Source organism: Momordica charantia (genome assembly GCF_013281855.1).
Source record: "Momordica charantia cultivar OHB3-1 chromosome 2 unlocalized genomic scaffold, Mcharantia_2.0 BLBB01000002.1, whole genome shotgun sequence".
Lineage (NCBI taxonomy): Eukaryota > Viridiplantae > Streptophyta > Magnoliopsida > Cucurbitales > Cucurbitaceae > Momordica > Momordica charantia.
In genome coordinates, this window is record NW_028275160.1 from 16100596 (window position 1) to 16115485 (window position 14890).

At 36.6% G+C, this 14890-nt stretch overlaps 1 non-coding gene across 1 annotated transcript; it reads right to left on the reverse strand.

Moving 5' to 3' along the window:
- Positions 1-985: 985 nt before the first annotated feature.
- LOC148212910 (small nucleolar RNA R71) lies at positions 986-1092 on the reverse strand. Its single transcript, XR_015789576.1, has one exon. It is a non-coding gene; the product is annotated as a small nucleolar RNA R71 (small nucleolar RNA).
- Positions 1093-14890: the final 13798 nt, after the last annotated feature.

Consider the following 14890-nt stretch of genomic DNA (forward strand, 5'->3'; position numbering starts at 1 on the left):
TCCCATTTACAAGAATCACTCATTTCAACATTCACTATTCTTTAAAACTTCAGAGTTTGGAAATTGTTTAGAAGTCCTTGAGGATCGATACTTGGATACTCCATCCATTTTATATTACTCTGACAGGTGTGCGCTTGCATCTATATAATTGTTACCACGCTTAGTGCGTGCGTTCAGCAAAACGCCCAGTCAAGTTTTTGGCGCCGTTGCCGGGGACTTTAGTTTTAAAATTATTTTCAAATTCTTTTAGTTTTTATTTTTGTGAATTGTTGTTGGGTGTAATTTCCATCCACCGTTTTTGTTCTATATTTTTGGTCGTTTATCTCACAAGGGTAAGTTAAAGTGCATGAGCACAAGATCTTTTCTTCTACCCCTTGACCCTGAGATTGAGCGGACCCTTCGAAAAACTCGAAAGGAGCAAAGACTTCGAAAACAACTAGAAAAGCAAAAAGAGAGAGAAGGTGAAATCAGTCCTGAAAGTGAGGTAGAGAGTACAAGCACATCAATGGCAGATATTCCACCTCGTGATCCGGTTGATCCACCTGCTGTTAACGGTAATATAAGGGATCATGCGAGAAATGATGAATTCAACCATATCCAGATGGCGGACAACAGAGACGTGGCAATGCGAGAATATGCCGCCACGGCTTTTCAGAACTTTGATTCAGGGATAGTCAACCCTATTCCAGCCCACGCAAACTTTGAGCTTAAACCAATGATGTTCCAAATGTTGCAGACAATTGGACATTTTGGAGGGCAGGAACATGAGGATCCACATGATCATCTGAAATCATTCATTCAAATTGCAAATGCATTTCGATTACCTGGTATAACAGACGATGCTCTGAGACTAACACTTTTTCCATTTTCTTTGAAGGACCAAGCTAGAGCATGGCTCAATGCATTTCCACCGGGATCCATCACCACATGGGGGTCGTTAGTGGAGAAGTTCTTAACAAAATTCTTCCCACCTACTCGCCACGCTGATATCAAAGAGGAGATCATCTCCTTTAGACAGTATGATCGTGAACCTGTTCACGAGGCGTGGGAGAGATTTAAAGAACTAATCAGGAAATGTCCGAACCATGGCTTGCCGGCATGCATCCAGATAGAACATTTCTTTAGAGGCTTAGATCATCCTACTAAGATGATGCTAAACAATGCTGCCAACGGAGCCTTTACAAAGAAGACATTCAACGAGATAGTTGACATCCTAAATGACTTAGCTTCACATAACGAACTATGGTGTTCGCAAAGATCTAGGGCAGCACCAAAGAAGCAAGATCCAGCTGGAGTTTTGGCTCTGGACATTGCGACCTCGATGCAAAAAGAGATGGTTACAATGAACCAGAGGCTGAAAGAGATGGCATTGGGAATAAAAAATCCATTAGCCACGCCGATACAACCTGTGCAGTCGGATTATTGCACTCCTGCCCCTGTTTGCCAAGTCAACGATCTCATTTGTTCATTTTGCAGTGAAAACCATATTTATGATAATTGTCCACATAACCCTGCTTCTGTTTTTTATGTAGGACATGGGAACAATAGGAACTTTAACCCATATTCGAACACCTACAACCCAGGTTGGAGGCACCACCCTAATTTCTCATGGGGAGGACAAGGAGGTTCGAACGGTTTTAATCAAAGGCAGAGCCAACAGAACAAGCAGCCATATGTTCCACCTACACAGCAATACATCCCACCACCGCAACAGCAGTATAATCAGAGAACACAGACTCCACCAGTTCACAATAACAACTCAAATCTTGAGAATATGATGAAGGAGTACATGGCCCGAACCGACGCAGTGATACAATCCCAAGCGGCATCAATGAGGAATTTCGAGACCCAATTGGGACAACTTGCCAATGAATTGAAGAATAGACCACAAGGTTCTTTTCCAGGCCATACTGAATTACCAAAACGAGAAGGGAAAGAACAGTGCAAAGCTGTCACCCTCAGGAGTGGACTGGCATATGATGGACCAACAATGCCAACAACAGATGTACAGATTCCGTCCACTGAACCAATTGTAAAGATACCAGAAAATCCAACAACACCAGAAAAAGAAAATATTAGAAAAGGTAATGAGGACACCCCGAGTGTTCCTCCACAGGTACAGCCTTCTTTTACCCCTACTCCCCCGTTTCCACAAAGATTAGTAAAGAAAAATAATGATTCCCAGTTTAGAAAATTTTTAGATATTTTAAAACAACTGCATATAAATATACCATTAGTAGATGCTCTAGAACAGATGCCAAATTATGCTAAGTTTTTGAAAGATATAATTTCTAGGAAGAAAAAAATAGGAGAGCATGAACTGGTAGCCATGACAAAATGTAGTAGTGAAGCTGTAGGCAGCCCGCTACCCATGAAATGTAATGATCCTGGCAGTTTTACCATTCCATGTTCCATAGGAGGAAAAAACTTAGGTAGGGCATTATGTGATCTAGGCGCTAGCATTAATCTTATGCCATTATCAGTTTTCAAATCTTTAGGCATAGGAGAAGCTAGACCTACTACGGTTACCCTCCAACTAGCAGATAGATCTATCATAAGACCTGAGGGAAAGATAGAAGATGTTTTAGTCCAGGTGGACAAATTCATTTTCCCTGCGGACTTTATCATTCTAGATTGCGAGGCAGACTTAGACGTTCCCATTATTTTGGGAAGACCATTTCTAGCCACTGGGGATACAGTTTTTAATGTAAGGAAGGGAGAAATTACAATGAGGGTAAATAATGAAGAAGTTAAATTTAACGTTCTAGATGCCATGAAATTACCAGGAGACTTTGAAGAGTGCTCTGCTATAAATAGCTTGAATCCTATTATGTTTGATGAGTTTTATGACTCGTTAGTTACAGAGATTGAAGAAGAGCTTGATAAGATAGCAGAAGGACCAGAAGATATGGCTAATCCTATTGAAAAAATACAAAAAGAAGAATGCAAGTCGTTACTTCCGTCCATAGTGGAACCACCCACGTTGGAGCAGAAGCCATTGCCGTCGCATTTGAAATATGCGTATCTAGGGGATAACGACACTTTACCAGTTATTATAGCTTCCAATTTATCACCTACTAATGAATATTCTTTATTGCAGATTTTGGAGAAGCACAAAAAGGCCATTGGATGGACGATAGCAGATATCCGAGGGATAAGCCCGGCCTTTTGCATGCACAAAATTCTATTGGAAGAAGATGCTAAGAAGTCTATTGAGAGTCAAAGGCGGTTGAACCCGAAGATGAAAGAGGTTGTAAGGAAAGAAATTCTCAAATGGCTTGACGCCGGTGTTATATACCCAATATCCGACAGCAGCTGGGTAAGCCCAGTACAGTGTGTACCAAAGAAAGGGGGTATAACCGTGGTGGCCAACGAGGAGAATGAGCTCATCTCAACCCGAACTGTGAGCGGGTGGAGAGTTTGCATTGACTATCGCAAACTCAACAAGGTAACAAAGAAAGACCATTTTCCTCTCCCGTTTATTGACCAGATGCTCGACCGTCTGGCAGGTAAGGATTTCTATTGTTTTTTAGATGGATATTCGGGTTATAATCAAATTACTATTGCTCCAGAAGACCAAGAGAAGACAACATTTACGTGTCCGTATGGTACGTTCGCTTTTAGGCGAATGCCCTTTGGACTATGCAATGCACCCGCGACTTTTCAGAGGTGTATGATGGCCATCTTCTCTGACATGGTAGAAAATATTTTAGAAGTTTTTATGGATGACTTTTCTGTTTTTGGAAATTCTTTCGACGCATGTTTAGTTAATTTGGAGAGAGTATTGGAAAGATGTGAACAAACAAACCTAGTCCTAAATTGGGAGAAGTGTCATTTCATGGTACAAGAGGGTATTGTTTTGGGTCACAAAATTTCCAAGCAAGGAATAGAGGTAGACCACGCTAAGATAGACATCATTTCAAAGCTACCTCCTCCTACAAATGTCAAAGGGATTAGAAGTTTTTTAGGGCATGGGGGATTTTACCGCCGCTTTATAAAAGACTTTGCTAAAATTTCTAAACCCTTGTGTCAATTGTTAGAACATGATAGACCATTTGTTTTTTATGATGACTGTTTAAAATCATTTGAAATGTTGAAAGTTGCTCTAAGTTCAGCTCCTATAATTATCGAACCTAATTGGGATTTACCTTTTGAGCTCATGTGTGATGCTAGTGATTATACAACGTAAAAACAAGATCTTGCATCCTGTGTATTATGCTAGTAAGACTCTGACTGGTGCACAACTCAATTACACCACTACTAGCAGTTGTGTTCGCCTTTGATAAGTTTAGGTCTTACTTGATAGGCACAAAAGTCATTGTTTTTACTGACCATCCTGCTTTAAAATATTTATTTGCTAAAAAAGATGCTAAACCACGTTTGATACGGTGGATTTTGTTACTTCAAGAGTTTGATATTGAAGTTAGGGACAGGAAGGGTACTGAAAACCAAGTTGCTGATCACCTGTCTAGATTGGAATCCCCGCTCTGTGATGATGGAACTGTTATACGTGAACAGTTTATTGACGAGCAACTCTTGCGAGTTGATTCAGTTCCGTGGTATGCCGATATAGCAAATTATTTGGTAAGTCGAATAGTTCCTTATGAGTTCAACAAGCAACAGGTAAAGAAATTTCTAAATGAAGTTCGATTTTATCGTTGGGATGAGCCTTTTTTATATAAGCTAGGACCTGACAATATCTTACGCAGGTGTGTTGCAGAAGAAGAGCACGAGGCGATATTAGACGCTTGTCATATGTCTCCATATGGAGGACATTTTGCAGGACACAAAACCGCAGCCAAAGTTTTGCAAAGTGGGTTCTTTTGGCCCACTCTGTTCAAAGATGCACATAAGTTTGCCCAGGTTTGTGACAAATGCCAACGGACAGGTAATATATCTAAACGCCACGAAATGCCTCAAACCCCGATCCTGGAGATTGAAATATTTGATGTGTGGGGTATAGATTTTATGGGTCCATTTCCATCTTCTAATGGTAAGCTTTATATATTGTTAGCAGTAGATTATGTTTCGAAATGGATAGAAGCCATTGCAACTGCTACCAATGATTCCAAAGTTGTCATTCGTTTTCTGCAAAAGCACATTTTTACGCGTTATGGAACCCCGCGTTGTCTGATAAACGATGGGGGGGCTCATTTTGTGAATAGGTCTATGCAAAAGTTGCTGACTAAATACAATGTGCGTCATAGGGTTGCAACAGCATATCATCCTCAGTCGAATGGGTTAGCCGAAATATCTAATAGGGAGATAAAAAACATTTTAGAAAAAACTGTAAATCTTAACCGTAGGGATTGGTCTTTTAAGCTTGATGATTCACTTTGGGCATATAGGACAGCATTTAAGACTCCCCTCGGCATGTCCCCCTATAGGCTAGTTTTTGGAAAAGCATGTCATTTGCCTCTTGAGCTAGAATATAAAGCATTTTGGGCTACTAAGAAATTAAATTTTGATTTGTTGGCTGCAGGTGAAGCGAGGAAGTTACAATTGTTGGAATTAGAAGAACACAGGCACTTTTCTTATGAGAATGCTAAGTTGTTTAAGGAAAAAACTAAACAGTGGCATGATAGGCGTCTTCGGCCGAACAATCTTCAAGAAGGTGATCTGGTTCTGTTATTCAACTCTAGGTTGAAACTTTTCCCTGGAAAACTTAAGTCTAGATGGTCCGGTCCCTTTCAAATTTTTAAAGTCTACCCATATGGGGCAGTGGATCTAGTTGACTCTAAAGGAAATGTTTTTAAAGTAAATGGGCAGAGACTTAAGCCGTATTTTGGAGAACCAGTGGATAGAGGAAAAACCTCTATTCAACTTTCAGGTCAATAAATTTTTGCGAAAAATGTTTTTTCCTTCTTATCCGTTTTTGAAAGAACAAAAGTAAAGGAAGGAAGTCTTTGTATCTTGTATTTTCTTTTTGTTTAATTATAAAGTTTTTCTTATTAAGAGAATGTTTGTGAAAACGTTGAAAAAAAAAGAAAAAAAGAAAACGTTGAAAAAAAAAAAAGAATTATGCAGGCGCCTGGCGCCTGCCCTGTTTTTCCAGCATTTCGAAAACTCTCAGGTTCGAGAAGTCGTGCAACATATCTACAACTTACGGACTTCATTGGATTTTGCGGTTTTACCTTCATGGCCTCCAGCGCTAGCTGCTATCCTTGGTCATCCATCTCCCAGCATTGACACTGATCCTAGTCCACAACCTCCGACTTCATGAAGGGGAGGTTTCTTCTTTGCTATTTTTTGTGTTTTCTTCTTTTTGTTAATGACGTAGTTTGCATATTTTAGCACTACTACGCATGTTTTTTTTGTATAGATTATGTTTCGAGCTCAGTTGAAGCATGAATAAATTAGTATCGTTTATCTTCTGATCACTTAAAGTATGCCTTCACTTAACCTTAGTTTAGCTTTTCACATGCCTATTTTGAAGCATCTGTGCTGTGCATGTGATTTCATGTCGATGATGATTATAAGAGATTGTTGAGTTTTCTGTTCTATGCCTGACTAAGCTTTGAGCTATTTCCTTTGTTTATGTGATAAACTCATTTTCTTTTATGTCTTTTTGATCTTTACAGACTTTAAGCTTTTTCTTTGCCCCTATATAGGAAGTCCTTGTCCTTTTTACTGTTAAGCCTTTTTCATCCGATGCAAAAGTCTTTTTCCAGTGAGGACACTGTCTCTCTTAAGTTTGGGGGGGACAGTCGTTGTATCAGTCGTTGTTTCAGAAAGATAAAGTGTTATTTATATTTGAAAAATCATGCTATTTTCTTTTGAAAAAGAGTCAGTTGGAAAGAAAGAAAGTGTTGAAAAGCACTTAGCTTAAAAACCGAGAAAGAAAAAAAAAACGAAAGAAAGAAAAAAAAAAAAAAGTTGCAAAAGAGTAAAAAGAGTCTTGTTGAGAGAAAATAAGAGTGGGGAAAAAACTTGTGTTAGAAAGAAAAGAGTGGTAAAAACAATGAGAGTTAAAGAAAATGTAGTTATGATTTCCGAGTCCTACTGTAGACACCCATTTAGTTTTAGGTTGGGTGTTGACTTTGAAAATAGCAGTAAGGATGGTGATAAGTGACTTCGTGTTTCTCATTGTCGTCGTTTTATGACCTAGCTGTTAGTTTCAAAGTCTTTCTACGAGTAGCTGTGGTTGAAACCGATGTTAGTGTGTGGAAACCTCAGGGGCTAGTAGCCGGTCTTTCAGATGTAAAAGTCTTAGTGTAAGAAGGGAGTGTGCAGATTCCTTAGGGGTATTTGAAAACGTTTTCTGTTTTTGAAAGAGAAAAAAGATTTTGAAAGAAAAAGTTTTTATCATTTCAAACTTGGTTTATAGTGACTAAGTTTACAAAGGCAATAGAATGGTAGGCTTTGACATCTTTTCCCTGAGACAATTTATGATTGAACATCTCGGTTGCTTTTGCTTTTCCTTGTCCATGTGTTAGAAAGCTGATTAAAGTTGCTAAGTTTTGCTTGAGGACAAGCAAAAAGTTAAGTTTGGGGGTGTGATTACGCTTGTTTACATGCGTAAAAAGAAGGTTTTAGATGCTATTTTTACTATGTTTCGGCTTTGTTTCGGATTTTTCTCGATCATTTGAGTTCCAATTCATGCAAAATTCATATACTATGGTTTGTGGATGGCTTATGTTGTATTTATGACATTTTAGGACCATTTGGGAGTGCAAATTAATCAAAAGAAGCGAAAAGACGAAAAAACACCTCAGGAGGCGCCAGGCGCCTGGGATGCCTGCAGAAAAACAGGTTTTCTTCCAACTTTGCCCTTAATGAAACGCGTCTTCCAATGCGTTTTGGTGGTTCCAACCGATGCATACGTGTAGAAGAAGTGTTCCACTATCAGTTTGAGCACGATTTGGTCAGTCAAAGGAGTTGGAAATGGGTGATTCACCATCGTTTTAGGACCTACCTAACCAATTCTGCACAGCTATAAATTCCAGCAACTTCTCCACCAAATTCATCAAGCCTTGCTTCCTTCTCTTGATCATTTTTAGTGTTTCTTTGTTGCTTTCTAAGTACTTTTGAGTTGCTTTCATTAGTTGCTTTTGGTTTTTAAATCCCGAGTACTTTACATTCTTTTATTGAGCTTTGTTTTGTTTCCATTTGTACTTAGTTATTTTCTACTTATTCAAATATATAAAAATCTAGCACTTTGCTTATCTTCTCTTTGCCTTTACTTTATTTTTAGTTAAGAGAGTTGTGTTTTTGGAGGAAAGAGCACGTGACACTCTCCCTTGCTTGAAAGAGAAGGGCGAAGCTCTCAATCCCGATAAAAACTCTCCGTTAGTTAACTTTTGTTTTTCACACATGCATTCCACATTCAACCATTTTACTTGCTGTATTTTCTTCAATATGTCTTTCTAAATTCCCGTCTCTAGCCCGGTTATGGATAGTTAGCCTTTTATGTCTAAAAAGGGTTGCTAAGAAGTAGTGTTTTTACTTTCCATTCATTGCTCAACATGTTTTCCCAAAAAGTTAGGATTTAGAGAAGGCCACTGTAAGTCTTAACAAGTCAATACTGAAAAGGTTGCTTATTTGCATTGTTGAGTGGTTAAACCGAGGAGAGGAGCGCCTTAGACATAAGGGTTCCGCTTAAGTAGCCTAGACATAGGACCTTAACCCGAGGTTGCGACTATTTCCATCCTAAAACTAAGATATATCTCATAATAGACATATTAGGGAATGTCTTAGGACTTTGAACTTGCTTAGACATAAGTAAAGTGAGAAGCGTAGTCGTTAGTTTCTAAAGTAAAATGCATATTATCCTTAGCATGTCCTTGATTCTTTGTTGGCTAACTTGAAGTAATTCGGGCTAGGTTTTATTATTATAAGTCCAAATCTCAAATCCAAACCATTATTTGTGACCACTTCCCATTTACAAGAATCACTCATTTCAACATTCACTATTCTTTAAAACTTCAGAGTTTGGAAATTGTTTAGAAGTCCTTGAGGATCGATACTTGGATACTCCATCCATTTTATATTACTCTGACAGGTGTGCGCTTGCATCTATATAATTGTTACCACGCTTAGTGCGTGCGTTCAGCAAAACGCCCAGTCAATAATGTATCATCATACATTATATTAATTGCATCTCATACAATTAACTTTCATTCCCTTTAACTAATTTGAACAATTCAAATTCTTTTCAAGACTAACTGTTCTTAACTATCCTTTACGAGCTAGCAAGGGGACCTAATGGACCTAGAGATCGGAAGCTCCAATGATACGAGATTAATTGATTAAACTCATTAACCGTATTAATCAACATTCGCTAACTGTCGGTCATTCTACTAAAGACCTACAGTTGCACTCTTCGCATTGTAGAATATTTTGCGTCCATGGATTTTGACCATTATCGGTAAGTCAATCCTTCACGAGTGTTCATAACCACAGTTGGGTCAAATTACCATTTTACCTCTGTGTTACATCTTATGCCTTAAGTACCGTTGATCCTCTAATGAACAATCCGGTTATGGTCCAACCAATAACCGGAAGTCCCTCTCGGGCCAGTGAGAGGGTGGGACCCCTTGTTCAAGTCCCGGAGTCAGCACTTAAGAGAGGACTCATCTATTTACCCTAAAGTCGGGAATGAGTGAATTCCATCTTGTGTAGTTATGTTTCCAGCTCCCCGCTCTATCTCGTCCCCAAAATGGTAGGCGTATTGAGTGGCGACTCGGGCCACTCTCACCCATTCAAATTAAAGGACGAGCCTTAACAAGCAGGAGTCCATAACTCACTCAGGATTGAGATTGAGTTACTTGGTCATCCTATTGAAATATTAATCTACTAGCCAACGGTATTATAGCTAAAGATTAATTATTTCTCGATCCGGTCTTATACAAACTCATTGTATAGGATACCCTCACTCGCATGTCTCCACACGAACGACCTGGATCAAGTCATTTGTAACTATTACAAAGTGGACCCTATCCCTAGTATTGTCAGGATAAGGTTTCAACCTTATCCATATACTATAGACCCTTTAAGTTATTACTGGAACATTGTCCACCTGTATATCGAATATATACCGTATATATATACACTGTATATCAAATATATACATTTTATATTAAATATATACTGTATATCTGTTATATACTGTTCCAGTTACATGACATAACCTTGGATGTTAGTTTATTGAATTTGGGTTAATGCAACTCTATCAATAACAACTTTATTGAATGAATATTTGTTTTATGTTTACAAACCACGAGTTTAGGGCATAAAACCCAACAAACCCCACGACTGAACATCTTGGGGTAAAAATCTACCCAACCCGGTGGAGGATTATCCAAACTCTCGCCGACCTGAGGTAACCTCATCAATATCCTATCGGGATCCAATAGTTTTCTCAGAGTTTGGGCAGGTAAGCTTCGGTACAGATTAAAGGTTATGGTTCAGGGCAAGGCTCGTCTTGGCCAGAGGTTGACGCTCCACCCATATTTTGCTCTACCCTACGACTCGGATCTACCCTACGGACTGAGGTACCTTCACCCTGACTCATACAGGCCTTAATAATAACACCACCTGATTCCGAGGATGACCCACTCATGGAGAAAATAAAGTAGAGAGCAACTGACCTAAAACAACGCCTGAGCCGAGGACACCTTGAGAGCGAGAGAGAATTTGGGAAAATTCAAAAAGTTGCATACAAACAAATGGAGAAGTGAACTGTCCTATTTATAGAATAAAATGGAAGTTTCATCTCAGCCATCCGTGAGATTTGAATTTAACAACTCATATTCAATCCTTCCAAAAGATAGCTAGATATGACGTCATCCCACATCAGCTCGACTTTTCAAATTCCATCGTTTCTGTTTGGAGCTTCACATCGTTGTACCACTCAACCATCACATTGGGGACCAATGTTGGAGATGATTTTCAGCTCACGCGTGGCACATCTTGATTGGATAATAAAAGTCACATGTGACCATGGTCGATAAGGCTCATTTTTCTACCTTGGTCCTATTACCTATGACTGAACTGATGCAAAGCATGGTCGAGCCGACCAAGCTTCCTTGAGATTTCGTTCCCATTTACTGGTTGAACTTATCAACTTCCTTTCGGCTCAGGGCCAGACTCCTACAGACTCCACGACAACATGCCGCGATTCCCAGTTACCTTAAAGAGTCGTTGAGGTCTTGTCGGATATTTCGCCTATAAATAGAACGCACTTGCCTCATTTTCAGGTACGCGAACACTAGATTCTCTCTCAAATTTAGCTCGGCCAGATACTGACTTTGGCATCAGCGTGTCTTCTGTTTTGCAAGTCTCCTGTTCAACGTATTTCTAGCTCGTCTTCCAGGTTACCCTACATCCGAGCCGAGGTTCGCGGAGGTGGTCAATTTTTTGATCGAACAGTGGCTGATATACTTACAAAGCCTTTTCTTACTAAATCATTTTTTTTTCGCTATCTTTCAAGCTCAGTGTATTTTCTCCTCCTGATGTTGGCTTCAAGGGTATTAAGATAGTCTGCCGATTTGTTATGCTTTAGTTATTGAACTGTTATAGGTTGTTGAGTTGTTAATTATCATTATTTTCACTATAGTTTTTCGTTATAATGAGACTATTATAAGACTATTGTAGCTTTATTAGTGGTCGAAGAATTAAGATGAATTTGTGATCCATTATTTTCTTTCTCCTCTTCATCGTAACTTGATAATAACGGTGTTAAAGTGAGCATAGCTTAACAGTAATTGACATATATCTTGAACTAAAAGGTTGTGAATTCGATCCCTCATCCCTATCTATTATACTTAAAAAAAACTTGGTAATAACTGTTGAAAGAGAAGGATATTAGGTCTCAATCAATTATGTCCCATTTTTACCTTCACAATGTTCCGAAACCACGCCAACCTTTTTCCTCTTTTTCTTCGAGATTGAACCACCCAATTTGAGATATTTAGGAAAAACCTAGAAATTGAATTTTATCCAATGTGTGATTTTTCAAAGAGTTGACTCTTTCAAACCCAATGAAATCTCCAACTGTGTTTTCCTTTTTTTTTTTTAATTTCTAATATCACTTTGTTTTTTTGTTATATTATAAAAAGTTGCACCTCGTCAATCCGAACATAGCTCGGTTAAGACATCCATGTATGACCATTGACCGTGAGTACAAACTTTAGAAATATTCCTATTATTTTAATTTCTTTAGTGTTTTCTAGAAGGCCTCAATTAAATTTAATCAACTTTATTTGTATTTTGTTGTACTTCAAAACCCTTGATATTTCTTAGTTTTAATTTTAAGGTAAAAGTAATGTCTTTGATATCCAATTCAACGTTATCAAAATAAAATTTCATGAGCTTGATGGGACAAGATATTATACATATATTCTAAAGATGAAATGTTAGAATCATCTCTCTCACACTGTTGACCCACTAAAAAAAAATCACATCCTAAAGCTCATTTTATAAATTATCCACATAAATAATCTGCTGCATTAAAAACATTACTAGATCTAAAATAAAATTAAACCCACCTTGAATAAAATTAATTGTACATTTGTTTTTTAATTATTATATCTGCCTTTTGATTTCTTCTTTTTTTTCTTTTCAAAATCAATATATATTAGAAAAAAAAACACATTAATACTGTCGCAGTCCAAAATAAAAAAGAAAAATCAATGAAACATGTTCCAAGCTGAACCCATCACAGGAGTCGACGACGGCGGCACGTATGTCGGAGAAGATATTTTTTAGAACTTACATAGTCGCGAACGAGGAGAGAGCAGGTAGTTGTGGTGAAATCGGATGCTCAAAGTCATGTTAGATACGACAATACAACTCAGGAGATGAGCATCACAACCATCTAGGAGTGGCAAGCACCTACCCAGGGTGAGTGGACAGCCAACCCTTATTTGTCTTGAACAACAGGAGCGGTCTTGCATACACATGTGTAAATCAAGCCTTTTATCGAAAGTTCTTCTAGGTCGTGTCATTCATAACAACTTATCTCCACTATATCCCTTTCAATCGCCTTGGAATATGAAAGATTATTGAATGAAGCCACCATAATATACCTGCCTCTAATAATCGTTGGACAGATTCAAAATTTTTCATGCCTCATACTAATCATTAGATAGAGATTTGAGATATTTTACGATTTTTCTCTCATAAATTTAACAATATAAAACTGTCAGTCACATAATTTACTTGTCCCTCTATCCATAATTTCTCTCGAGAATAGACATCTCCCAATATCATCTAAAGAAAAACTCGTGACGCAGTAGTATGAGATTGTAAACCATAGCATTTTCCATGACATCCTTATTAGTCTGAATTAGTTCTTAACAACTTTTTTATTTCGTTACTAATATATTATTCATCAGAGGGAATTTTTAATTAATTATTACTCCAATTTCAAACATATCCATTTTGATTAAAGTACAGATTCAAATTTGAGTGAAAGAGGATAAACAATTATATGAAATCACATCAATCTTTTCAGAAATTATCAAAACAATTAATCAACAAAGCTATAAAATAAAAAATAAATAAATAATTGTGTAAAATTAAGGCCGGTTAACCATTTTGTTTTTTATTTTTTATTTTTAATTTTTTAATTTTTTTAAAAGATGGTTCGATAACCAATTCAATTTTTTATTTTTTTCAAAAACCATTTTAAAATTCTATGTAAATTTCCAAAACAAAGAAAAAAAAGTAGTTTTCAAAAATACGTTTTTTTTTTTGCAAAATCTGATTTTTCGTTCTAATAATCAATTTTTTTCCTCATATTTATCTCTAAAAAATTTATTTTCTCGTTCTAAAATTTTTTCTTATTTCTAAATTTCTCTATACAAACTTTATTTTTTTCTTTTTAAAATTTTTCATATTTTTCATATTTATTATTATTTGTATCCCTCCGATTTTTTCTGTATTTTTATTTTTTCTATTTTTTTCCTAATAGACCAGTTTCATTTCTCCCTCTAAAAATTTAATATTTTTCTTAACTTTTTTCTGTCTAAAATTTCATCTTTTATAACTTTTCTTTATCGTATTCTATTTTTTCTTGTGAAAATTATATTTTATTTCTTCGTTTAATTATCTTTCACTGTAACTTTTATTTATCTCTGTATTTATTTATTTTCTCTAAAAATTATATTTTGAATCTTGTTTTTATCTCTAAATTTGTTTCCACTATAATTCCTCTCTTTTTTTATAATTTTTTTTCTTTAACAATCTTTTCCTCTCGACTTTAGTTTTTTTCACTACAATGTTTCTCTTTCCGTCATTAACTTTTCTTTCACTATATTTTTTTCTAAATCTTTTATATTTATGTCTCTAAAATTTATCTTCCAAAACTTTATTTATATCTTTCTAAACGTGTATTTTCATGTCCATACACGATGACAAAAATTTCCACGGGTCCCAAAAATTGGAAATGCATGTCTCGACCTCGTCCCCGATTCTATTTTTGAAATAATTAATATATATTTATTAAAATTTTTTATACTTAAATTCTAAAAATAATTAAAAACAATTATAAAACCATTTCGAGAACATCTCTCGGACCCCTAAACGGAGTGGAGACGGAGACTAAAAATTTTCACGAGCACGAGAATGGAGGAGAGAATCTTCACTCGCACCCGCACCATTGTCATCTCTACCCTACATAAAATTTTCTCTCTCTAATATGTATTTTCAATTTTCTAACTTTTTAAAAACAAAAAACTAAAAATGGTTACCAACATGTTTTGGTTTTTTGTTTTTTAAAAACAAAACACAAAAAATGACTATCAAACATGTATGGTTTTTATTTTTTAAAAATCGAAAACCAAAAACTAAAAACTAAAAATAAGAAAAACCAAAAACCAAATGGTTATTAAACGGATTATGGGAAAACGAAATTAGAGAGGCGTGTCAGATAATTATGAATCACACT